The sequence below is a fragment of the Mesoplodon bidens genome, assembly GCF_964165515.1.
Source record: "Mesoplodon bidens genome assembly, chromosome: 20".
Lineage (NCBI taxonomy): Eukaryota > Metazoa > Chordata > Mammalia > Artiodactyla > Ziphiidae > Mesoplodon > Mesoplodon bidens.
Genome location: NC_138181.1, coordinates 36,980,717 through 37,006,793, shown reverse-complemented (window position 1 = coordinate 37,006,793; position 26,077 = coordinate 36,980,717). Strand labels below are relative to the sequence as shown.

At 38.3% G+C, this 26,077-nt stretch overlaps 1 long non-coding RNA gene across 1 annotated transcript in view; it reads right to left on the bottom strand.

The window, feature by feature from the left end:
* The window catches only part of LOC308608224, a 511,187-nt gene that overhangs the window by 384,277 nt on the left and 100,833 nt on the right, over positions 1–26,077 (bottom strand). Inside the window, exon 2 of the long non-coding RNA XR_014014110.1 lies at positions 6,140–6,318. This is a non-coding gene — a long non-coding RNA (uncharacterized lncRNA). The remainder of the gene's footprint in view (positions 1–6,139; positions 6,319–26,077) is intronic.

Sequence of the window (26,077 nt, the reverse complement as noted above, 5' to 3'; positions counted from 1 at the left end):
CCTTCTCCTCTGAGAACTTCTTTTACTCTTGTTAATCACACTGTATTTGTGTGTGTTCTATCATTATATAGTTTGTTTATATGGTTTGAGGTAGGAGCAAAGACCAAAGCTTACCACCACTTTGTCCCAGCTCAATTTCAGAGCATCCTGGCAGAAAGAAAGAGGCCCAATAGCTCCACTACAACTGAACTTCAACTTTTAAAACTCTTTGAGAAGATGTGGCACATATATACAATGGAATATTACTCAGCCATAAAAGGAACCGAAATTGAGCTATTTGTAGTGAGGTGGATGGACCCAGAGTCTGTCATACAGAGTGAAGTCAGAAAGAGTAAAACAAATACCGTATGCTAACACATATATATGGAATTTAAGAAGAAAAAAATGTCATGAAGAACCTAGGGGTAAGACAGGAATAAAGACACAGACCTACTTGAGAATGGACTTGAGGATATGGGGAGGGGGAAGGGTAAGCTGGGACAAAGTGAGAGAGTGTCATGGACATATATACACTACTAAACATAAGGTAGATAGCTAGTGGGAAGCAGCCACATAGCACAGGGAGATCAGCTCGGTGCTTTGTGACCACCTAGAGGGGTAGGATAGGGAGGGTGGGAGACGCTAGAGGGAAGAGATATGGGAACAGATGTATATGTATAACTGATTCACTTTGTTATAAAGCAGAAACTAGCAGACCACTGTAAAACAATTATACTCCAATAAAGATGTAAAAAAATAAAAATAAAAAAATTAAGTTGGGTCATGTGATTTAAAAAAAACTCTGAGGCATAACGTAGGTTTCATTCACCCCCTAAGAAATGAGCCTGATGCCTGATAAGATCAAACAAAGCACTCCGTATACATCCCCTTATACCACACAACTTCTAGGTTAGGAAGCCCATAGCACATACTAGAAAAAAGATAAAGTTACTGGTATCAATAATTGGTTACAGTTAAAAATAATGATACTTATGTTAATAGATTACTGAATTAATATCACAATAAATAAGGCTGTAAAATTTTAAAGCAAAGCAGTACTTTCAATTAAATCAGGACAACTTTGAATGTCCACACATCTACAAAATGTATATCTTTTTCCTTTCCTTCTCATCTGAATTAAGATACTTTTCAATGGCAGGCCTGTAGATGTTGGCGCAAGTTAGCAGTGTAAACAAGGGCCAAGAGGGAGGATTTCTCAGGCTAAAGGCTGGGATTCACAGCACTGAGGTGCTTCTCCAGTAACAGCTGTGCACCGTCCACTCACTAATGGATCCCAGTTGTTTGAGGACGTTTTAATGTGAAGATAAAACTGGTGGCAGAAGCTCAGTTGGTCAGAGTTAACTAAGGAAAAAAGAGCCTGGGACTTCCCTGGTGGTGCAGTGGTTAACAATCTGCCTACCAATGCAGGGGACATGGGTTCGAGCCCTGGTCCGGGGAGATCCCACATGCCGTAGAGCAACTAAACCTGTGAGCCACAACTACTGACCCTGCACTCTAGAGCCCGAGAGCTGCAGCTACTGAGCCCGCATGCCACAACTACTGAAGCCTGCATACCTAGAGCCCGTGCTCCGTAATAAGAGAAGCCACCGCAGTGAGAAGCCTGCACACTGCAAGGAAGAGTAGCCCCTGCTCGCTGCAACTAGAGAAAGCCCACGTGCAACAACGAAGACTGAACACAGATAAAAATAAATTTTTTTTAAAAAAGGGGGAAAAAAACAGGTTCCAGAGTCTTTTTTTTTTTTTTTTTTTAAACTGAGAGGGGGCCGGGGCATTGACTAAGGATGGATCCCAGCAGTGTCACAGAGCCCAGGAAGAAACGCAGGCGGGGTCGCAGACCTGGCTGAACACTCCAACCACCGAGGCAGAAAGAGCCTTTAATAACCCATCAGGCCACACCCCAAGCCAATTAAGCCCATGGTTCTGGGGCTGGGATATCAGATACTGAAAGCCCCCCAGGTGATTCCTCTGAACCCTCAGCCAGAGTTGAGAAACTATCACAGAGCGTCTGAGGCAGTGACTTAAAGCTTCGTGGTTTCGTCCACCCAGAGAGTAGTCCTTTCCACTGGATTTTACCCTGTTTTGCAAGGTTCTGATTCCTTATGCCCTCGCACTGGTATTTACCACCATTGAATCTTCTTCCAGAGAAAGTCACCAAATTCACAGTACCCTGAAACAGGTATTTAAGAATTTCCATCTACATTCACTTGAAAACAAAGGGACGTTTAGAGTAACTGCTAGAGTAACTGCTTCCTCTACGTCTTCTTACATTCAGAATCACAAGAAACACAAAATAGATTTTTCAAATATAGTTTTTTCTCTGTAACACATTCCTTTGTAATCATAGCCATTACACAAGCACTTTTAATTGAATGTTTCATTATCTCTAAAGTGATTCCACCTGCAGTGCTCTCCGCACAATCATCAGTCTGAAGAAAACAGCTCTCTCCCAGGTACTTTGCAAGGCAGCAAAATATATATATACATAAACACACACACACGTACACACACACACACAACTCATTGAACAGTTCTTCCTAAAAGAGTTGTTACTATAAACAATTTTCATTTCAAAGAATGATGTGGAACATGTTCATTTTAATTATTACTTTTCTAAACATAAGAAAAGTGCGGGACAGTTTAAGCCCTTAGTGCCCCGTAAGTGTGCTCAGGAGACCAGAGAAAAGAGACACATTCCCTTGCTCTCTATTTCTAGCTCAGGTTAAACACACAGAACTTTCTGGTTATCCCATTAACAGCAATGAGTTTGCCCTGGGTCATTCCTTGGCCAGCTCAGCAAGAGCCTTGTAACCAGTAGCACATATTTTAAAAATGAATAGCTAGCGACAGCGCAGTTATTTGCCAGTTCGACAGCAGAGAAGAGAGACTCTCTCCCCCTCCCCGCTCCGAAGCTATGGGGTGGGAAGGTGGTGGGATGGATGGGCCTTGCCTCTCAGAGAAACCTAGGAACAAGGGGCCGTAATAGCGAGCAACCTAAGGGGAGTTGGACCAGGAACATGGTCTCAGAGTTGAGGTGACTCGAGTCCAGGAGCGTCTGCAGAGAGCATGTGTGGACCTTCTCATGAGTTACCCAACACGCCTGCATAAGCTTCCCACTGCTGCTGCAACAACTGCTGCAAACAGAGCGTCTTAACACAACAAAAGCATGTTCTTACCTTCAGACGCGTAAAATCAAGGTGTCCGGCAGGGCTGCGCTCCTCGCGGAAGCTCTCGGGAAGAATTCCTCGTCTCCTTCAGCGTCTCGAGGGGCCTGTGCTCCCCGGCTCACGACCCCTTCTTCGCATCACCCGCCATCTCGCTTCCAGCAGCGCAGCTCCAGCTCTGGCTGGGAGCTGCACGCCTCCCTCCTATAAGGTCAGGGTCACATTGACTCCACCTGGATAATCTCATCTCCCACCTGAAGACCCTTAACTAATCCCACTATGCAAGGCAGTGTATCCACAGGTGCCAGGAATTAGGGTGTGCACGTCTCTGAGGGGGGCATTGTCAGCCCACCAGGATTCCCATCAGGAGGATACGCTTCACCTGTGATTTTTCTCCTGAAAACAACTTAAGGATCATACAAGAAAGATGTGGCCCAAAGACCTTTGGGTAACTCATAACGCCAGCTAAGATGAGAGGAGTGGAAGAGCCTATCTGAATTGTAAGTTTGCTCACAAAACGTAAATGATAGAGAACAGTAATCAAGCAGAAGGGAACCGCGAAGCTTGGTTTCTATCACTGCAGCTCAGTAAGAGCTACTGTTAAAACATCAAGCTTCCTATGTGCCAGCCGCTGCAGTTGGTACTTGGTATGTGCGACCCCATTTAGTACTGCATGGATATGTCTCATTCACCAATGAATAAACTGAACCAAATAGAATTTAAGTAATTTGGCCAAAGTCACACAGCTAGTAGGTGCCCGACGAGGATGCTCGTCCTTGGCTCTGGCACCACAGCCCGTGGGTATTCCTGCTGCACGAGATGCTCTGACTGCGGATGGTGCAGGAGGCACGGTGCACAGTGGCAGCAGCCCTGCAGCGGGACTCAGAAAGCCGCCTCCTGCTCAAGCTCAGCCGCCATGCAGGCTGCGGGGAAACGCCGTCATCTGTAAAAGGGAAGATCTCGTCCCACCTGTCTCCTCCTTCTTTATTGCTCTCAGTCTCAAACGAGAACCTTATTTGCTTCTTCCAGAAGACCCGAGGATAACAATCTTGCAGGGCAACTTCTCACTCTCAGGTGCATCTCCTGAGAGGGTTTTCCTGGGGAACCGCGTAACCTTGCCTCCACTCCCTGACGACTCTGACCTTCCAGTTCTCGTCACGTCTCTTTCTCCAGGAAACCGACCTCTGCCTCCTCATGCCGATCTGACGGCTCTTCCTGTTGTTTGTTGGCTTTTTTGGTTTATTTTAACACACTTCGTTGAAGTATAATTTATATGAAGTGTATCCACTGAGATGCACATTTCAATGAGCCTTGATAAATGTACACAGCCATGTCACCACCTCCCAAATCAAGATACAGGATGTTTCCAACACTTCAAATCTCCTTTCCTGCACCTTCTCACTCAGTCCTCTCTTCAGCTCTAGTCCTAGGCAGCCACTGACCTGGTTTCTGTCCCAGCAGATTACACTGGTCCTTTCTGGAACTTAATGTGAGTAGAATCAGACAGTAATGCTCTGAGTGCCTGGCTTCTTCACTCAGTGTGATGTTCGCTGAGATCCCTGTTGTTGCATCATCAGTAACTAATTCATTTGTATCACTAGGTGTCATTCACCCAGAGCTGTATCTCTAAGGACTTAGAGCACAGTGATGTGAAGGGTGTATTGGACTTCACAGTGCAACGGAGCGGCACCCTATGGTCCTCACCACCCAGGTCCTCCGCCTGCCTTTTGTCTGTGGAAAAACTTTAGCCAAAGAATAAGGTTAATAAGAGCAGTGAGAAAATGCAGAAACAAAGGAAAGCCATTATTTGGTCAGAGGAGACCAAATAATGTTTGTTTAGTCATTAAGCAAGTCAAGGACCTTTAGGTCCTCCTCAAGGGCTATAGATAAGAGTCTTGAGCCATATCTTGTGAGCTGTGTTATAGATACTAAACCCCACCAGGTGGAAGACGTTAACACATGATGACCAGGCTATAATCAGACATAAGCTGCCACAATTCTGAGAACTGGCCTCAAAGAAATGGAAACAAACCGACTCTGGAACTGAGATTAACTGTACCTAAAACTATCAAGATGACGCTGGTCAGACCACTGATGACCAATTTCAAGATGACAGAGCTGCCTGTGCTGTTTCTGCAGGTAGCCGCTCCCTCTGTCTATAAAAGCTCTTGCCCCCTGACTGTCTGGGGAGGGGGAGCTGGCCTTTGGACAGGAGTCCACTCGCCACCCCTCCCTGCCCTGGTTACCGGCATCCAAAACAAAGCAAACTTTCCTTTCCACCAACCTGGCCTCTGTATTGGCCTTTGAGCGGGGAACAGCCGGACCCCACTTTCGGTTACATTAGCACTGACTCTGAAGAGAAGAAAACTTGCTAGAAAATTACAATATTTTACCCACAGAATCTAGCAAAATAATTACCACGTTTACAGTAAAACATTTTATAATCCATTTAATTATTTTAGTAGAAATGCATAGCCACTGCAGCTAGAAGTATAGAATTCTATGTACTAATATGACTTCTGTCAAGGAAAGGCTAATTTTAACAATTGCTTAGCACGTGTTTCCTTTGCAGTTTTCATTTGGTCTTTTTAAAATAAAACAAAAATGGTTTATCCTGTGATATTTGCAGTGCTATTACAGCACTAAACACAATGTAGGGATTATAAAACATCTAACATTTATTCAAAAGATCAGTTATAGAAACACATATTCAGAGATTTAAGCATTTGCTTATACTGGAAATTATGATTTAATGGGTTGAGATGTGCCAGATATTCCTTGTGAATACTCAGCATATTTCACACCATTCTAAACTCTCTGCTGAATGCAGAGGCATCAATCCTGAACACTTCGCTTGCAAGTCTTTCTTGCCAGGAGGGTTATGGACAGTACCACCAAGAATCTGTGGGTTTAGGAAGATGGAAGAGATTATTCTCAAGTGTTGACTGCAGATAGATGCTTGGGTGTCAGCAACTTACTGACTTGGGATGCTGCCTGCGGATTCTGGACACCCTATTAAGAGTCGGCTGCTTTAGTTCAATCACAGCTGAGACTGTTGGTAATGGCTTCTTTGTACTCCTTGGGCGTCCATATGTTTTCACTCCTCAGACCTTCCAGTGGTTTTGTTAGCCTCTCATCTTCTGCGTTAAATCTATTCCTGGAAGTAGAAAACCGCAAAGTAGACATTGTGATACAATTAAAAGAAATTACAAGGCTAAGGCGTGGAATACACTGGATGTCAGTGAGAGGAGCCCAGCATTTGAGATCATTCTGCCCAGAATTAAAAGAAGACAAACAGCTGAGGGAATGAGCAGGAAACCTTCATCCTCGTGGAACTAGTAGGACAGGAGCTGGAAGAGGCCCTGCCATCTATATAGCACTGTAACCACCCTTTAAAGTGCTGTCTCCTAAAAGTAAATATAAATAGCAGTAAACAAGTAGACCGTAGCACTTCTGTGAGTTACATCAGTGATCCAAACTAATCTCATGCTCTGCAACTGGGTTTGGCTGATCATATATTTCTAATGTCCTCAGGTACCTGAAAGAGGTTTACAACTGCCTCTGAAAGAATATTACATCATCTAACATTTTGACAATTATTTCTAAAAAATGATGTTTCAACTCAAATGCTCAGCACTCAATCAAGGATATCTAGAGACGTAAGAAGCTATGACATCTGAATGGAGACCAACACACAAAAAATGTTAAGCAAAAATAAGTCCTCAGTTACTCCAGGTAGTAGAATCAATAGATATGGGTTGTAAAATAACTATGCTTCCTGTGGAGATAAAAGGAAAGCATAAGCATTTCAGCAAAGAGCTCAAAGATTTTAATAAACAAATTTTATATTCCAGGTTTGAAAAAGAAGCAAGTAAAAATTCTACACTAAAAATTCAATTACTGAAATTGAGGACTCGGTAGCCAAATATAACAGAACATGAGATTTAGCTGAAGAGAACATTAGTAACTGGGAAATAGATGAGAAGAACTATCAAGAATGAGGCACAGAAAGACAAAGGAATAAAAACTACAGATGAGAGGATGAGACAGCAAGGATACAGTTAGAAGATTTAATACGTTTAATTGTGAAAAGCAAAGAAAATGCAAAATACATGGATAAATACAAAGTAACACTGGCTGAATAAAAAAATTAGATACTGTGGTGTTTGAAAGTATTTATAGAATTAAATAAGTCAAGAGAGCATAAAATGTCTAGGTTAACAACTAAAGAAGACTAAAAGACTATATAACTAGCCCACCAACAGGAAAAAATGGAATAATAAAAATATCTCAATCAATCAACAAGAAGGGAAATGAGAAGTAAAATACTGAGGGCAGATAAGAAAAATACAGTAGTATCATATAATGTCCAATATATAAATAAATGGCAATGAACCATGTGAAAGAAAATGCTTGATAATCTAAATGAAGTACAAACAATATATACTTGCTTCTAAGAGATATATCTGAAACATAAGCATGCAGAAAATTTTAAGTAAAAGGATGGAAAAGATATGCCATGTAAACACCAATCAAAGAAAACCGATGTATAGGCAGACCTCAGAGATATTGTGGGTTCAGTTCCAGACCACAGCAATAATGCAGATATCACAATAAATTGAGGCACACATATTTTTTGGTTTCCCAGTACATATAAAAGTTATGTTTACATAATAATGTAGGTTATTAAGTGTGCAATAGCAGTATGTCTAAAAGGAGCACACCTTAATTTTAAAATATTTTATTGCTAAAAAATGCTAACCATCATCTGAGCCTTCAGCAAATTGTAATCTTTTTGCTGGTGGAGTTCAAAATATTGCAAGAATTACCAAAATGTGAAACAGAGACATGAAGTGAGTAAATGGAAGTTGGAAAAATAGAACCAATAGATTTGCTTGATGCAGTATTGCCAAAAACTTTCAATGTGTAAAACAAGGCAGTATCTATGAAGCACAACAAAGTGAGGTATGCCTATACCTATATTAATATTAGACAAAGTAGACTTTAAGGCATAACAAAGTCCTTGAGATAAAGTAGGTCACTTTGTGATGCTATAAGCTTTACTTCACCAGAAATATATCTTGACCAGTAAAGAACTGGCCAGCCTAGCCCAGTCCAAACTTCTTCCCATAGAATCATCACCTAATTAAATAATGTCTTCTGAAGTTACTGCTTTGTGATGGGGCTGGATGCATACACAGACAAATCTAATTGATACTCGGAGGAAGAAAACCTGCAGAAAAAAATTCAGCAACTATCTTACTGGTAAACTTTGCTTTTTTTCCCTTGAGTTCAGAACAAAATAAGAATGATTGACATTATTATTCTGATTCATCATTGTGCTAGGCCTCCTAAACAGGTCCAAACATGGCCTGAGAGATCAGAGAAAAAAGACAGGGGAGGGGCTCCTGTGGTTTGGACCTCCCACCAGCGCATCAGAGGAAGGAGTCCTTCTCAGCTTGCCCAGGTGCAGGGCAGAAGGGAAAGAAGGGGTGAGGCTGAAAAGTTGTCAGCAAACATCAAAATATGGCATCAGATTCTTTATTACACTTTCTCTCCCCCGTATCTTGGACACCGCTAATGTATAGGTCTTAGATCCCAAAGAAGGTATGTTTGCACCAGGAATCACAACAATGGCTGCTCTGAATCACCAGTTGAGGCTGCCACATTGTCACTTAAGGCTAATCAGTCAGCAACAAATGGGGATCACAGTTGATTGATCTTGTTTATCAAGGGGAAAATGGAATTGCTACTACAAAACTGACTGAAGAAGAAGAATGTCTGGAATTTGCCCATGTCCAGTGCTACAAGCTAATGAAAGGGTATGACACCCCCAAATAATTGAGATCTTTAATGACTCACAATTTTAGTGATAATTTGGTACAATCCATGAAGTTAAGAACTTTAACTGGATGAGGCTCTAGTTGAGGGCAAAGAGAGCAAGAAATTGGTATTGGAAGAAAAAGCCTAGAAATCCCAACTTGTGACAAGTTGCAGAAGCTCATTCCCTTCCACTAATATTGTCTATATGATGAGTGGTCATTAAGTTCTATGATATTAAAGGAGGGTGATGATCAGGCTACTAGATGAATATGTATCACAGAAAACTACAGAGACTTATAAGAAATTTTGGTCCCCTATTTTTGGGTTCATAATGGGCACATCTTTCTGGCACCATGTTCGGCAAAATATGATGTTGCCACTGATGAGTTTGGAAGTTCAAATAAGAGAATAAGATGTATAATGAACTAATTGTCCAAGGGGGTGGACCTACCAGATACAGTTTGTAGCTTTTCAGAAATATTCTCACTCTTCTAACGACTCACTGAATTTCTTGGATTCTTTGCACAACAGGGTTCAGTTGTATTCTTCCACGGAGAGGCACTGTGTACGATTTGGAAGGCAGAACCAAAGAGAGGTCATCCTGATTTGGTGGTGACCACTGGGGACAAGCACGTGGGCACCGGCTTGGCGGATGTGTGGTTTTGCTCATGACTCGGGGTCTTATCTTTTGACAAGTACTAGCCACGGCGCGACAGGCAAGTCGGATCATTCATGACTGAGACCAGCAGCCACCAAGTCAGGAACACCTTCCTGAACCCACTTTAGAGGGTCAGGATCTTTGCGATCAAGTTTAGTTATTTGCTATCATGAGACTAGAATTTTCATATATGCGTCAAGTGTGACTGACACTGGAATTAGAAAATGACCTTTTAAAGGTCAAAACAGTGGCAGAGATGACAAAGGAGATATTTTTTTAAATCCTAAGCAAAATTAAATATCAAATTTGAAATTTCATATTCCTGTCATATAAAGATGATTTTCAAAGCTATAAGAAAAATACCCTTCTTTAAAAAGTGGATAAGCAGTAGATAGAATGTTCATGCCCCTAAAGCTATAAATATATATTAAAATATTAATTATATATTACAATACTCAGCCTCACTCATAAACAAAGAAATTAAATTAAAATGAGAACTCTTTTTCTCCTAAAATTTTTTTCAAATTGTCAAATATTTTTTTAAAGTCATCCTTTGTATTACCAAGGGTATTTTGAAGTAGGTGTCCTCAGACAGTGCTGGGGGATATATATATTATGTGTATATTATATATCAGCCTGCATCATTGCAGGAAACAGAGGGCATACTCTGAGTCCTTAACTGAGGACAGTTTAATGAAGTTTCTCCTTTTGCAGTGCAGTTGCAGTTAAGGGCATCGTAAGGAAGAGGGAAGGATCAAGGGCTAGCAGCAGCAAAACGCCATTACCACACTCAAGACTGAGAGGGGAACAAATTGGGCTGGAGGAGACTGAACAAAGTCAGGCTCTGGAAGTGTGGGTTCTGTACGGGAGCTGCAGGTTTACAGCACAGCCATTGCCCAGAAGAGAATTAGTGAGCTTGTGGTGGGTAGAAATAGTTGCCCTGACCTACTCCCAGCTCTCCATCTCCAGCTGGTGTCTCCCTGTGACTGAGCCCGACTAGAAACCGAAGAGCAAGGAAGCCTAAGTGATGTAATCAGATTCCTGCCCGTGAACTTCCCGGACAGAAAGCTGAGGAGGAAGGGGCAAAGAATGTATGTTAGGGTCAGGGCTGGAGGAGGGAGAGGGAAATAGAATACAACCAACCACCATATAGTATAAATTATATCTCTCTAGTAGACATATGGCATTGTGAGTTAAGTTTCATGAAAATGTTCATACGCTCGATTGAATAATTCACCTCTAGGAATTTATCTTAAGGACACTATTGAACGAAAATACAATTGCCATTGCATTACTATTTATAACTGGGAAAAAAGAAATAGCTTAAAATTTTAGAGTAATAGGTTAGTCTGATGGAGTAATATGTCACCATTATAATCATGATATATGTGGGTTCTATGCTTCGTCACCCCTTTGTATCCTCAACATCCTTACCTCTATTTGAGAAAGTGTCTTTCTTTAATGCAACAGGATTTAAATATCAAAAACAAACTATGCATATATATATAATTTATATATATTTATATTTATTTATATATTTAATTTAATTATATATATATATATATATATATATATATATATATATACTTTTTTCTCTTAGGTCCTCCTCTCTGAAGAATTGCAAATATGGATAGCAGCATATGGATTAAAGGACGGGCAGTGTGTAGCAGAGTTGTTACCTACGGAAAAGAAGCAGAAGGAGACCAGAGGAGGAGTCTTCTACATGTTGATATGTGGTCACTCTGTCACTGCTTAAGAAAGGACCCAAGGCCAATGGTAAAGAAGAATCAGAGCTGCCACCTGGACTTCCGATGTACTCCTGGTCAACTCTGTATGCCAACAGGTCATTTCTAGTTAAGACTTCCACCTGCATGCTTTTCTCATAATTACAGGTTAAATTAGCATTGCAACATATGCAAGAATACCTTGGAATCTGGAAAAATAATGTGCTGTTAAGTATAATAGGCAGGTTACAAGACGTAATATACCATTACAGTGTACACTGTCTTCATGATCCTAATTTAGATTTTAAAATACCTATTTTTAAATGCCTATATGAACACTATTTATGAAATGTTAACAGAAGTTAATTCTGGATGGTGGAATCATGCTAACTTGGTTTTTTTCTTCCCTAAGAAGTTTTCCAAATTTTCTAAATAATTATTACATGTATTATCAGAAAATATTTCTTAAGGAAAGGAATTTTTATCTCAGTGTGGACTGTGCAATTCCAGTTAGTGAATGCTGACTTAATAAAGCTATTTTCTGAGAGTGTTACACATTATAACATGCCAAAACTAATCACTTCAAAAAAAGCACACAATTTAAAGCCATGCCTCAAACGTTTGAATTACACAGTACAACAGAGAATGAGAATTTGAACCACAATAAATACCATAAATGCATAGGGATACACAATTCGCCGCCTGACTTATACAGATTAAGGTACAATTGCAGCATGATTAAGGTACAATTAAGTGCAGGTGTTGTGACTTGATCTTCAAATAATAGGAGAGTTCAGAGATCTCTTTATTTTAAATAGTCCTCATCCTTAGGTTCCTTCCAAGAAAGAAGGAGTTTGGGAAACTGAATGTGACACTGAAACTCTCAGAACAAAGGGCATTATCCCCCTCGCCATATGAACCACGCACAAAGATGCACCAAGAATTACCCTAACAAGCTTTCCAGTTTAAAAATAGGGGCAAAAACTCACTGAGTTTTCACTGTTGTAGATTTTAGTATGAAATTTTCATTCCCTGAGTTGATTTAATTGTCTGGAATTGAATGAACTAATGAACTCAAAATAGAAATAAGGGTTGGGAACTCTGCTTAATGATATGTGGTAGCCTAGATGCGAGTGGAGTTTGGGGAAGAATGGATACATGTACATGTATGGCTGAGTCGCTTTGATGTGCACCTGAAACTATCACAAGACTGTTAATCGGCTGTACACCAATATAAACTAGAAAGTTTAAAAAAAAAAAGAGAGAAGGTTCCACTGCAGATGGGGCATTTCCACATTGTCCCCTCAACTCAAGTGTACTTATTTTGGGGAAATGAAGTGCATGACATGATTATTCTTGTAACTAAATAGATTTTGTGTTGTATCGAATGTAGCTAAAGGATGAAGAAAAATTAGTTCTTTTTGGTGAACACATTAATCCATACAACTCTTCACCTATGCCTTCCCAAACTTCTAAAATATGTGCTGTTTATGGGTCAGAGATTATATTTTAAACATTTGGAAATAGAACTTGACCATCAGCTCTTTCTAGTTCATTGTTAGTTGTACAGTGTAAAATGCAGTTAGAATTTTGGTGGGAATATTTAATGAAATAAAATAATCATCATAATAATGTAAGAAACCAGGACTACAATTATTCAGTTTCTAACTATAATTCATAATTGCTACCTAAGCTTTACCGTATGCATGCATACTTCCCTAAGAGGATAAATGGTAAATCTGATATTAAAATGTAGAGTAGCTTTTATCATTTTATGTGTAATCGTAGTAGCCTAAATTACACACATTTTCAACATCAGATAATTCATGTAATTGCTCTGCTTTGGTTAGACTGAAGCTCATAATTTCTCTGATTTGTCCTGAGTATGATAAAAAGACAACAAATACTGTGGCATCAGATGGTATTAAGTCAGCAACCAGACAGTGTCAGGGAAATTAGAGTTTTCTGAATGTTTAAAAGAATTTATTAGGGAAAAAAAGCACTCTTGATTACACTACACCTGTTTTCCTCTATCTTTATTGTAGGGAATGGGATAAATTGATTATCTGGATGTTGGATTTGCCTCTTTAAAAACAAATCAGTGTTGTAAAGACAGTCACACAGGTTGAGAAAAATGAGGTGAGCTTTATTTCATAAGCATGGATTTTCGTTAATGCTTATGGTTGCCAAAACGTCTCAACAGAGATGCGAATGAGGAGAGAAATATTTTCTCATAAATATTTTCCTTTTAGTCATTCTTTTAAATTATCTAATTTTCCTTCCACTCACCAGGTTCAGGATTTAATTTTAAGCAGTAAAGAGCAAAATATTTTAAATGAGTTAGTACAGGATTTTCTAGCCATTTAAATGAAAATTTGAAGCTGCACTGTTAGAGCTCATCTATGCCTATTTCATAACCAGTCTATAGTTCTACTAAATTTTACCTTTGTTTGCTATTGATAGAAGCCACAAATACTGACCACCAAAAACACAGGTGGCCAAAAAAAATGTGGGTTTATTTAGTTTGCAGCAAGGGATGATACACACAGAAATGATGGTGGGGCGTTCCATAGGAGAAGTTAGGGAAGGATAATCTTAGAATGTGGCTAAAGTTAGTCATAAGTTTGTCTTGGCAAGGGTTGGTCAGGATGTATAAAATAGGCAAGGTGCTGGGATAGTCAGTGATCTCATCATTAGAACATGTGTCCGTGAAGACATATAGGGAAGTTCTTCTATACTGTCCTTTTATTTCCTGGAACATATGGGTCTGATCAAGCTGATATCAGGGGACTCTCATTGCAGACAGTGTGTGATGCATGTCATGTTTTTGCTTGGTAGATTTATCTCTTCTGTGAGTAGTATATCAGGCTGTCTTATGAACTGCAGTTTCTATGTAAGTTCCCACCCCCTACCACGACCACCACCTTTTACAAACACACGCACACACAGCCTAGCTGTCTCCAGAGACCATATTTTTTTCCTCTATTCCTTCCCTCTTCTAGTGAGTTTTCAGCCTGGGCTAAAGGATGGACCGCCATCTCCTGGGACTGTCATCAATCCAAACGGACAACACTGTTCATTCAATGGATAGTGATCTTGTATCATATTTATAATGGTTGTGTTTTGACCCCTTTAAGCAGAATTCCTTCTTGTACTTTTCTTTAATGATCATTTTTTAATGATCATGAAGACACTGGTGAATCAGTGACTTCACATACCTGGTGATTATCAAGACAAGAGTATGGGGAATACTATGATTTAAGGAGAAGGGTGTCTACTAATAATCTAGAACTTTATACCAGTAGAGGAAAGAAAATAGCCTAGATGATGAAGAACAAAAACTTGCAAATAAACATATTGTAATTAGTGGCTTCCAGCATCAGAGCGCTTTTAGGCAGAAGCAGCCTGTCCTATGCTGTCACGGGTTTATTCAAAGGATTTTTTTTTTTTTTTTTTTTGCGGTACGCGGGCTTCTCATGGTTGTGGACCCTCCCGTTGCGGAGCACAGGCTCCGGACACTCAGGCTCAGCGGCCATGGCTCACGGGCCTAGCCACTCCGCGGCATGTGGGATCCTCCCGGACCGGGGCACGAACCCGTGTCCCCTGCATCGGCAGGTGGACTCTCAACCACTGCGCCACCAGGGAAGCCCCGAGGAGGGTTTTTTTTTAAAGCATACATGAAATGACTGGCACTGAAGAGTAACCAAAAGTTGGCCTTATTAAGCTTGGTCCACACCCAGCAGTTAGCTATATTGGAGTCACACAGACACACACAACAACATATTGATTTTTGTTTTCTCTAATAAAATTACAGACCTGAGCTTTGAGTTTACTTCTTAATGAGAAGCCGTTTATTCTTTTGTGATGACTCCTTTAGGCACCCTTTTTTGGGAATATTTATATAAACTAGACTTTAAATAATGACAAGCAATCATCGTATGACCTCTCTATAATGTTGCTATGTCAATCTCAAAAAACAAATGTTAAAATTTTGTCTAGTATGTATTTTAAATCAATAACATTACTATGGCAACTATTAGCAAATCCATTTTAATCTGTACTTCTCTTGTAGACAAAATAGAATATTTCAACATTTAATAAACATTGCCACTTAATTGACTTTTACTCCATAGGCTATTTATTCTGGTAGCTATTAGTTTTTCACACAAAATAAGATAAAGAAACAGAACTTAATTGAAAATAGTAAATACAACATATTTTACTTTTACCTGAGAGCATGTTCTGAAAATGGATTATTCTTAAAAATAGTGGATGTAATTCCACAGGTTTTCTATCATGTAGGATATACTAAATTGTAATTATTCAGGGTAGTGAAGGAGACTTTTCTTTGGATATCTCAAGAGTAATAGATAATAAAACATGCACTATATAAGCCAATTTATAACATACTTTATATCTGTAAATAATCTTGGATCTATTCGATATGGTAGGAGGCACTACAATTTCCACACAGCTAAAATATCACTAACGAAAAGACAAAAGAATAATTTTATTGTTTCTATAAATTCATAAAATCAACACCATGTGATTCTGAGACTGAATAATTTGAGAATCAATCACAAAAGTTATGGTGTTTCAACATTTAGAGGCATGTATGTTTTCATTAACTACCAAGCACACAGTTGTATGAGCCACAAATTATCTTAGTAAAGATAGCAGTAGTTAAATCTTAAAGCAAACCCTTTCCTTATATGCATTCTTAATCTAACAATATAAGCCATCGTTTTTAAAGATTACTTTATTCCCTATGTTCTCAATAAATGTAGTAAGCCAACATATTTTTTCTTTTGCTTTACATTTTGCTGTAATATGGTAAAAAATCCTCTCAAAATAAGGCCAATAAATATTATTCACTTGAATTTTCATGTGCAAAAAGGCAGTGATTTAGTTCAATAATTTTACTTTAATTCATTAGAACTTCAGCTACTGTCTCATCTGTGAGTATCTCTGTGATTGTATAATTTTTAATATATACTTTTTGTACCACCTCCTTAAATAGATAGAAGACAAATTTAATAGGACCAAAATTCTATCAAAAATGTGCAGGTATATGTGGAACTGATTAATCAGGAAACAGTGTTGTTATCAGAAGAATTTGTCATTATCTAATGCCATGAACCACTAATAACAGTTAAATGACTTCAACTTTATATATTCAAGCCATCACTGTTATAACAGATATACAATATTTTATCGTGGGAAAATATTTTGAGATGAAGTAATAAGCAGAAACAATATTTTCAAAGTCTATATTGTGTCACCAAAGCTACAAGCATGAATCTTTGGGAAAGAATTATTTGATTCATGAGTGTAGCACTTTATAATATTTTTCTTAAACTTCCTAGGGTGATTCTTTTTATATAATTTCACCAAATGACATTATCTCCCTTTCTTCTAAGCATTCCAAGAGAAATCTCAGCAATATAGGACAAGCACTCTTACCACAAAGATTTATTAAGGAAAATAATCAAATAAACCACATATATAAACAGATATATAAAACATATTAAACAAGTTATATGTGTGCACGTAGGTAGTGAGAAATCTTGAGCTATCTCAATCTATTAAACCTCTTCACCCAGCTCCTCCCAAAAAATAATAATTTAGACGTTTTTGAACTGGTTTTTAAGACCTTTGAGTGCAGTTGCTATATTCAAGTTCCAAGTTCTTTGCACCTCACCCTATGCCTTCATTGCTGCTCTCAGTCCAATGGCCATCCTCTGTGCTAACATGGTCTGCCCTAATGTCCACACACCCGGGCTTTGAATTTTTCACCTCCTGTCTTTCAAGAAGCTATTATCTGCCTAGTTTCTACATGAGACACCACCATGATGATCAAGATACAGACCAGCCTTCCAAACCACACCCTCGCATTCTCCTGGTCCTTTCTCTCTTGTCAAAACGCAACCATAGATTTATTTTTGGCAATTTCTAAACTTCACCTAAATGGAATCATACATTATAGACTGATTTCATCTGGCTATTTTGCTCCACATTATGTCTGAGATTCTCTCTGGGTGTTGAGTATGGTAGCAGAGGCACATTGTTTGTTATTGCTATATAGCAGGCTTCACAACCTAGGCACTCTTCACATTTTGGACTGTTAGAGACTGTTCTATGAATGCAGAGTAAGATGTTTAGCAGGAATGCTGGCCTCTAGTCATAAAATGCCAGCAGTAGTGCCCCAAGATGTGACAACCAAAAATATCTCCAAACATTCTCCAATGTACAGTGAGGAACAAAGTTACCCCTAGTTGAGAACCATAACTATATAGTCTTCTGTAGTTGGAATGTATCTTATAATTATTTATCCAACTTTCACTGATAGAAATTTGGTTGTTTGGGGTGTTAGTAACAACCTGGACTTACTCAAGAAAATAAGGCCACCCTAATAATCATGAGAATAAAGTGGTTTCGTAGGTATATTAGAATTTACACAAACTTCATGAGAGCTTGGCAGGGGTGGTGGCAGAGGAGGACACATAGGATAAATATAAGGAAATTGCCAAAAAATGTAAGCACAGGTGAAGAAGAAAGTTTGGGAAGCAGATCCTGGGGACTCCACCTGAAGCACCAAGGCAGGTAGTGGTCAAAGGCCCCCATGAAAGCTGCACGCTTCTCAAGGTCTGCGAGAACACACCCCTCAACTGTCTCAGTCAGCAGCAGCAAGTTAGATTTCCAGCTGCTCCCTGAGAAGATGCTCTGAGTCATACATCCAACTGTGCATCAAGGTCAAGCAGTTTCAGTGAGATTCCTGGGAGAAGAGGGCCTCCACTTCTCTTCACCTTCCACTGTGAGATACTCTCATTGACAAAACTGAACCCTGAATAATATCAGGATGGGATTCCGGAAAATGTCATCCTAAGCTTCTTTTCTGCATTTCAGAGGGAGAGCAGAGAGTGACGCTCAGTTGACAGGAGACAATCCAACACAGCAGCTGCTCTAAAGATTCTTGCATGTGCCTTTTGGTGCAAATATGGACTCAGTTGTGTTCGATGTATATGAAAGAGTGATACTGCTGTGTCACATAGTGGGGGTCACAGAGTACTACCATCAGCAGTGTCTGAGAGTTCCAGTCACCTCACATCCCTGCTACCGCTTCATACCACTTTACATTTTGAAATTTTTGTTTGTCTTAATTTTAGCCATTCTGGTTGGTGTGTAATGGTACCTTACTGTGGCTTTAATCTGTACTTGCATGTTGACTAATGATTATCATTTAGCACCTTTTCTTATACCTTTAATCCATTGGGATACATCCTGATTTATAGTGCCGGTCTGTGGCCCTTGCCATCATTTTATTAGTTTGTCTATCTTCTTCTTATTCATTCGTAGAAATTTAAATGTATGTATATACACATGTATGTACATATATATGTACATCTATTTCTATATCCATATTTATATCTATGTCTAGATCTAGATCTAGATAGATCTGGGTATGATATCATTGTTACTTATGTGTCACAATTATCTTTTCCTACTCTGAGACTTGGCTTTTAATTATCTGAATGCTGTATTTTTTTATTTCATTTTGATAGTAGAGTCAGCTGCAGTCCTAAGATACAATACAGAGATTTCCTGTGTACTCTTCCCCACTTTCCTCCAATGGTAACATTATGCAAAATTAAAGTATAATATCAAAATCAGAAAACTGATTAACATAATAACAAAAACTGATATTAACATAATCTATCAATCATTCAGATTTCACCAGTTTTATACAAACTCATTTGTGTGTATGTATTTTAGTCAAAAAATATCTTGAGACAAATGAAAATGGAAACACAACATACTAAAACTTATGGGATGCAGCCAAAGCAGTTCTAAGAGGGATGGGTAGAGTTATAAATGCATGTATCAAAAAAAAAAAAAAGACTTCAAATAAACAACCTAACATTATACCTCAAAGAACTAGAAAAAGAAGAAACTAAGTCTGAATTTAGTGTAAAGAAGGAAATGATAGAGAGCAGAAATAAATGAAACCAAGAAAAAGAGAACAAGAATAGAAGAGATTAACAAAACTAAGACTTTGTTCTTTAAAAGATAAACTTGACTAATAAAGAAGAGAGATGACTGAAATAAATATAATTATAAATGAAAGAGGAGACATTACAACAGATGCCACAGAAATACAAAGGATCATTAGAGACCACTACAAACAGTTATATACCAACAAATTGGACAACCCAGAAAATTGATACATTTCTGGAAACATAAACCTACCAATACTGAATCATGAAGAAACAGAAAATATGAATAGACCAACAACAAATAAGAAGATTTGAGTCAGTAATAAAAATACTCCCAGCAAGTAAAAGTTCAGGACCAAATAGTTTCACTGATGAATTCCACCAAACATTTAAAGAAGAATTAATACCAATCCTTCTCAAACTCTTCCAAAAATTAAACAGGAGAGAACATACCCAAATTCATTTTACAGAGCCAGCATTACCCTGCTACCAAAGCCAGATGAGGATCTACAAGAACAGAAAACTAAAGGCCAATATCCCTGATGAATATAGAAATAAGAATTCTCAACAAAATGCTAGCAAACAGAATTCATCGAAACAATGAAAGGATCATACACCATAATGAAGTGGAATTTGTACCTGGGATGCAAGGATGGTTCAACATATACAAATCAATATATGTGATATATCACATTAACAGAATGAAAGATAAAAATCATATGATAAAATCAACAGATACAGAAAAAGCATTTGATGAAATGTACCATTTTTTATGATAAAAATTTCTCAACAAATTAGAAATAAAAGACCCATGCCTCAAAATAATGAAGGCCATATATGACAGACCCACAGCTAAGAGCTGAAAGTTTTTCCTCTAAGATCAGGAACAACACAAGTGTGTCAACTCTCACCACTCCTAATCAACATAGTAGTACTGAAAGTCCAGGCCACAGTAATCAGGGAAGAAAAAGAAATAAATGCATCCAATTTGAAAAGGAAGAATTAAAATTGTCTCTGTTTGCAGATGACATGATCTTAGATATAGAAAACTCTAAAGACTCCACCAAAAAAAAAAACCTTCTAGAACTTATAAACAAATACAGTAAACCTGCAGGATTAAAAAAAAAACAGCATATAAAAATTAATTGCATTTAATTGCATATCTATATACTAACAACAACTTATCTGAAAAAGAAATAAAGAAAACAATCCCATTCACAATAGCATCAAAACTGTTAAAATACTTAGGAATAAAATTAACCATGGAGAAGAAAGATCTGTACAGTGAAAATTATAAGATACTGAGAAATAAAATAGAAGACACAAATAAATGGAAATATATCCCATGGTCATGTATTGGAAGACTTAATATTGTTAAAATGTCCATAATACCCAAAGCTATAGATTTCAATGAAATCCTTATCAAAATTTCAATAGTATTCTTCACAGAAATAGAAAAAACAATCCTAAAATTCATATGGAAATGTGAAAGACCCCAAACAGTCAAAGCAATCTTGAGGAAGAAGAACAAAACTGGGGGCATCACACTTCTTGATTTCAAGCTACACTACAAAACTCGGGCAATCAGGGCCTCCCTGGTGGCGCAGTGGTTGAGAGTCCGCCTGCCGATGCAGGGGATACGGGTTCGTGCCCCAGTCTGGGAGGATCCCATATGCCGCGGAGCGGCTGGGCCCGTGAGCCATGGCCGCTGGGCCTGCGCATCCGGAGCCTGTGCTCCGCAACGGGAGAGGCCACAACAGTGAGAGGCCCACATACTGCAAAAAGAAAAAAAAAAAACAAAAACTCGGGCAATCAAAAAAGTATGTTGCCAGCATAAAAATAGACACATGAGACCACTGGGACAGAATTGAGAGTCCAGAAATAAACCCATGCATATAGAGTCAACTAATATTTGACAAGGAGCCAAGAATACTCAATGGGGGAAAATAGTTTTTTCAATAAAGGGTGTTGGGAAAACTGGATATCCACATGCAAATGAATAAAACCGGATCCCTATCTTACACCACTTACAAAAATTAACTCAAAATGGATAAAGATTTAAATTAACTCAAAATGGACAAAGACCTGAAATCACAAAACTCCTGGAAGACAACACAGGGAAAAAGCTCCTTGACATTGATTTTAGCAATAAGTTTTTGGATATGACACCAAAAGCACAGGCAACAAAACCAAAAATAAACATGTGACGTGCAATTACATCAAACTAAAAAGCTTCTGCACAGCAGAAGAAACAATAAACAAAATGAAAAGGTAACATATGGAATGGGAAAATACATTTGCAAATCATATATCTGATATGTGTTTTATATTCAAAATATGCAAGGGAGTCATACAACTCAATAGCAAAAAAAATCCAATTGAAAAATGGACAAAAGACTTGAATAGACATTTTTTCCAAAGAAGAAATATAAATGGCCAACAGGTACTGGAAAAATGCTTAACACCACTAATAATCAAGGAAATGGAGATCAAACCCACAATGAGTTATCACCTCACACCTGTTAAAATGACTATTATTAAAAAAATAATAAGAGATTACAGATGCTGACAAGGATGTGGAGAAAAGGAACCCTTGTGCACAGCTGGTGGAAATGTAAGTTGGTGCAGCCACTATGGAAAAGAGTATGAGGTTTCTCAAAAAAATAAAATAAAACTACCATATGATCCAGCAATCCCAATTATGAGGATATATCCAAAGGAAATGAAATGTCTCTCTCAAAATGTTTTCAGCACCCCCATATTCATTGCAACATTATTCATAATAGACACAACATGGAAAGAACTTGAGTCCACTGAGAGATGAATTGATAAAGAAAATGTGATACATATAATAATATATTAATATACCTATATATAAATGCTATTCAGCCATAAAAAAGAAAGAAATCCTGCCAATTTTGACAACATGGATGAAACTTGAGGGTAGTTAAGTGAAATGTCAGAAAGAAAAAGACCAACATTGCATGACCTTACATAAGCAGAATCTTAAAAATACTGAACTCATAGAAACAGAGTAGATTGGTGTTTGCTAGGGGCGAGGAAGGTGAAATAATGGGTAAAGATGGTCAAAGGGTACAAACTTCCAGTCATAAGATGAATAAGTCCTGGGCATCTAATGTAAAGCATGGTGACTATAGTTAAAAATACTGCTAAATGCTAAGAGAGTAAATCTGAAAAGTTTTCAGAGCACACACACATACACAGACACACACACACATACACAGACATACACACGCACACACATACACACACACACGGTAACTATGTGAGGGGATGCTTTTTTAAGTAATGTTACTGTGGTAATCATTTTGCAATATATACACATATCAGATAATTACGTTGTATACCTTAGAGTTATAAGCTATATGTCAATTATATTTCAATAAACCTAGAAAAAATAAAAATGTAATTTCTTTTTCTCCCTGCTGTTATTGTTTCTACTGAAAAATCTGGTATTCTTCTTCTTTTTGCTCTGTTGAAAAAAAAATGTGGTACTTACTCTGGCTGCTTTGAAGATTTTATATTTATCTTTGTTCAGCAGTTTTATATAATACATGCAGGTGTGATTTTCTTTTTATTTCTTCTGATTAGGACCATCAAGCTGCTTGAACTGTAAGCTGTTGTCTTTGCCAGTTTTGGAAAATTCTCATGCAATGGTATTTCACATATTGCTTCTGTTTTATTCTCTTTCTCTTGGACTTAAATTAAATGTATTTTAGATTTTTTTCAGTATATCCTCTATATCATTTATACTCTTTCCTGAATTTCCCATCCTATTTCTATATGTGTTTAAAGGATTCTGTTGTTTTGTGTTTTTTTTAGTCTCCTAATTTTGTCTTCTGCCATATTTAATATATTAATTATTCTACTTCTTTCATTCTTATTTTCAGTTACTGTATTTCTTTAGTTCTAAAATTTTAAGTTGACCTTCTTATAGATTCCAGGTCTGGAAAGTCCCCATCTTTTCACCAACTGTCAATCTATTTTTACTGCCTGTATTTTTTTATCTTGGTCTTTGTGCATTTTATAGACATGTTTAGTAATTTTTAGTCATAAAAATTGTAGAGTTTCTGCCTGATGATCTTCCTAAAAAGAGGATTAATCTTCATGAAGGCATAGACTGTTTTGGTGGATCACCCTGGTCCAGTCAAGGAAAGGTTTGGGGCTTTGCGAAGTTTGAACTTTCTTTGATCAGCTCTTATGTCTAAAGCATAAACGTATGTCTATGGGCATATGCTCTTAGGGGGTATTCTTTCTCGGATCTTAACTGAAAACCTCTGAGCGTCCTTTGGAGTCATCCAATGTGTTAATCTCTAAACTGTTGCTTCGTTTTCCCTAGAAGCGTTAAACTGCTGAAATATTTGCTCAGTCCTTCAGATCTCCAACTATAGCCTGCTGCTTGGTGTCCGGATGTCTCTTCCTGAACACCCCATAGTTTAGGAAGTTTACCACCCAAGCCTTGGTGGTAAACTTCATGCAGTCTCCCACTCACTTGTCTGCAGTTATTTTTTCCCCTCAAGTTCAGTTCTTGGAGGGTCCCAACACCAACCTCTGTCTCCCCAGCATGAGGCCTCTGTTAGTTCTAGGCCTCCACTTTCTCTCCTGCCTCCTCACCCATGGACTTTGCAAAACGCTGAGGACAACTGCAGAGAGGAATGTGGGACTCAGAAGTCTCTCTCCCTTATCTCCAGAATCTGGGCCCCTCTTCTGCCTGCCTCGATTGTTCTTCAAAGCTTTTCAAGAGTTGTTTCATATCCTAATCCAGCTTTTATACTTATTAAGAGAAGGGTTAGTCTGGTGGGTGCGACCTTGTTGTGGCTGACAATGGAAATCACTGAATTATGTGAGTTTGCAGTTATGAGAAATCCTAAGTGAACACATCTCTTGAATAAATGTGACATCTCTGAACACTGAAAAAATATCAGATACAGTTACTTCTACTCATAAGATTGCATTTTCTCTCTCTTTCTATGTTGTTTCATCTTTTCCCATTCCTTCTCACTCTGTGATGGTGGTGGGAGTTTATCACAACCTGCTTTTAGTCAAGTAGAAAAGTTGCCAGATCATATTTAACCTAAGAGTTTTTGTTAAGTGATTATGATGATTTCAGTAGAACACAAGAAACAATCTTCCCTGTTGTATGGTAGCAGCTCAGGATTTCAGGGTTAACTAATTCCATATCTGCCTGACAAAATTTAAAATTTATAACTAGTTTATTTTCCTTTAAAAAAATGCCCAAGTATGTTTTAAGGAACACTTAATATTTGAGCATTTGTATGGTCCTTTACTGATGTTTTATTCCACCTGCATTGAATACCTAGGTGTGAGAAACCCTCAGGATGTCAGCAGAACATTTGAAGTGCTATGAACTGAGTTATTTAAAATCTAGTCTCCAAAAAGTACTTGAAGTGCCTATAACTCAGCTAGCTGAAGACAAAATCACAGAGTGGAACTTTCTATTCCATATGCTAAAGTAGCTCATTGAACAAAAAGGTGCATTAATGTCTACTATGCAGAGAAATCTAACGTTAATTTTTTGACTTGTGGCCAGTGGAGTCTGCTGAGTCTGTTATGGTAAACATGAGATTTTCAAAGAATTGTCCAGAGAAATCAGCCCATGAGAGATTTCTTTTTTTCTGGATACTTTCTTACAGAAAAGAACCAAAATGCTTGCTGTGAAGTGGGAGGAGGTGGTGGTGTCAGGGTATAAAAACTTAGAAATAGGTTACTTCCAATCGCACTGGATTTCATCCCCATTCATTCCTATGAAATAGAAATGAAGGTTTATGGGATCTGTAAGATAGATGAGCACTTTAAATCACTCTGTCTAGTTTCACTGCAAGCTGATGTCTTATTAAAATCAAACAACAGGGCTTCCCTGGTGGCACAGTGGTTGAGAGTCTGCCTGCTGATGCAGATGACACGGGTTCATGCCCCGGTCTGGGAGGATTCCCACATGCCGTGGAGTGGCTGGGCCCGTGAGCCATGGCCAATGAGCCTGTGCGTCCGGAGCCTGTGCTCCGCAACGGAAGAGGCCACAACAGTGAGAGAGGTCCACATACCACAAAAAAAAAAAAAAAAAAAAAAAATCAACAGCATACTTGGGGGCCAAAAGTTGTTACAAGTCTGCCACACTGGGAAATATATGAAACAAACAAAACAAAATATAGTGAATAGAGCTACTTATTAAGCATGAAAATGATCCTCATCTGGGATTATTTGGATGCAGTTTTAGAAGCATTTCATTCCTCAGTTGTCATTTCTGCAGTAAGCACTAAATCATTGATGTATTTTTCCTCGCAATTCATGATTTCCCATCTTAGAGCAGGAACTGAGGGAAGTATTACAAACTAGGATGGTTTTATGAAAGAAAGGAAAAACAGGAAAGCGATAGATAAAAGTAATGATTTATGAAGTGATATGTAAAAATCAAGGCACAGATTGTCTGTGGAGGGTATAGGGAAGAGCATCAGAATATCAATTTTGAAGAAACTGTGTTCTTCTATTACTTCTTCCAAACCTGGAAGCAGAATAGTAAGTCCAATGCAGACTTAGCTTGAATTACAAGAGATTTCAATAAACTGCCTGTCTGGGACCCCAAAAAGCCTATTGTGCTGTTCATTACATAAGACATGAAATACAGACAAACCTCAAATCCTGACAGTGTACACTTTTATTTACCCATGAAGATAACTT